We start from the raw sequence: 2046 nt of genomic DNA, 5'->3' as shown, positions 1-2046 counted from the left end.
TATATATATATATATATATATATATATATATATATATGCATACAACATGCATATGTATGTATATATGTAATTCCTTCAGAAAACACTCTGGTCAAGAGAAATCAACGTTGTGTTTCTTTCCTTCGTTCAATGTTATTTCGCATTTTTGTTGTTGTTTTTGTCTTTCTTTAGTTATTTTTTTTTTTTTGCTTGTTTCTTGTAGAAAACAAAGTGTTTTAAAAGTGTTATTATAGAAACTTTCTTCACTTATGCAGAAGAAACAAAATAGCTAGAGTAGAGGTCACTGACCTGACAGAATTCTCTTATCAATACAACAAGCATACTTGCACGTGCACACAGAAGAACAGTAACCCAATGACTTACACTCACACACAATGATATATACATGTATCTACGTAAACACATACGCACACACACATATGTGTTTGTGTGTGTGTGTGCATACATATAAATACATATATACGGGCGCACGTGCGTGTATGTGTATAAACTTCGACGGAATTATCAATCATTATATTTAAGTAAAGTATCGCAATTCTTGTTTTTTTATACTTTTCTATCAAGGAAAAGTTGAAATAACTTTCAAGTTTCAGCTCCATGTATTACTGCCGGAGCTAAACGATGGCAGTTAAACGGAAAACTGTGACCAACCCTCTTGTTGTGAGGGAATATGCTTGTGGGTGCGTGTGTGTGCGCACGCGCGTTTGTGTCTATGTATGTCTATCTATCTATCTATCTATCTATCTATTTATCTATCTACCTATCCATCTATCTATCTATCTATCTAACTATCTATCTATATATAGAGAGAGAGATAGATATCTTTTTATTATAGCTACACAGAGCTAAATACAGAAAATGGACAAATTACAAAGTAGAGCTTTTCTTGGGAGGGGGGGATAATTTCGATCAAAAGGGATCGCGGAAAAAAAGGTGGGGATTTCGATCAAAAGGGATCGCGGGAAGAAAAAAAACGTGGGAGGGGGGCGATCAATAGGGATCGTGTATCACAGTCAATGTAAAAAACGGGGAACAGATTAGGTTTATCCGTGGAGAGAAAAGACTACGGAAAAGACCACGGAGATAGATAGATAGATAGATAGATAGAGAGAGAGAGAGAGAGAGAGAGAGAGAGAGAGAGAGAGAGAGAGAGAGAGAGAGAGAGAGAGAGAGAGAGAGAGAGAGAGAGAGAGAGAGAGAGAGATAGATAGATAGATAGATAGACAGACAGATATATATATATATAGGTATAGATAGAACGATAGTTACGTTCATAGTTAGAGAGAATGAGAGAGAGTGAGAGAGAAAGAGAGATAAATTCATTCATTCATTCATTGACTGGTTCATTGATAAGACGGATACATGGAAGTATTTAGATAGTGTGAATATAAAAGGTATTTAGATTGCATGATTTTCATTAATGAAGTCTCCATCGTGTACCAAGTTTTTGAAATTATTTTTTGAAATTATCCCACCGTTTTGTTCAGCATTGTCCGGCGGCATTGTTCCTAGCATAGAGTGTCAAAGATAGTTTAGACGATATCATGAGATTGTTTTCTATTGTAAAACTTTACAGACATCCATGAAGACATCAGGCAAAACTACGAAGAGGTAGGTTCTACGTACCTCAATATCAACTATACACGCATAACTAGATATATGCATACTCCATATACATACATGCAGAAACGTCGTTTCCTGTTCAAACGAAGATAGCGTCACTTCTACTAAAATATCCAAGACCATAGTTGTTCTAAAAGTTGATATAGTGTTTATTTGCGACTCTGTGTATGTATGTGTATGTATGTATGTATGTATGTATGTATGTATGTCTCTTCTATTTTTTAATTATTATAGATCTTCCACTTTGGGATGTAGTTAACACAGACAAATTCACATTTGGAACTTGAGAAAAGTCTTACATAATTTTACTGTTCCACTGACAGTTTGGACTTGTAATGTACGAATCAGCCGGTCAATTTCTCTTTCTGAAAATCCCAGTTTATCCAGATTCATATATACACACGTACACACACACACCCACAA

At 35.1% G+C, this 2046-nt stretch overlaps 1 protein-coding gene across 9 annotated transcripts in view; it reads left to right on the top strand.

The window, feature by feature from the left end:
• Positions 1–2046, top strand: part of LOC106868722 (GATA zinc finger domain-containing protein 14) — a 172544-nt gene that overhangs the window by 8992 nt on the left and 161506 nt on the right. Inside the window, exon 1 of one of the 9 annotated variants that reach the window (XM_014914116.2) lies at positions 1225–1394. The exons of 7 other annotated variants lie outside the window; for them this stretch is intronic. The gene's annotated coding sequence lies outside the window, so the exon portion shown is untranslated. Of the gene's footprint in view, positions 1–1224; positions 1395–1429; positions 1612–2046 lie in introns of those variants that run through there. One more of the 9 variants, XM_014914117.2, reaches the window with a different exon arrangement.

The sequence above is a fragment of the Octopus bimaculoides genome, chromosome 13, assembly GCF_001194135.2.
Source record: "Octopus bimaculoides isolate UCB-OBI-ISO-001 chromosome 13, ASM119413v2, whole genome shotgun sequence".
Taxonomy (NCBI): Eukaryota; Metazoa; Mollusca; class Cephalopoda; order Octopoda; family Octopodidae; genus Octopus; species Octopus bimaculoides.
Note: the sequence above shows the minus strand (reverse complement) of the source record. Positions and strands in the feature narration are given on the sequence as shown.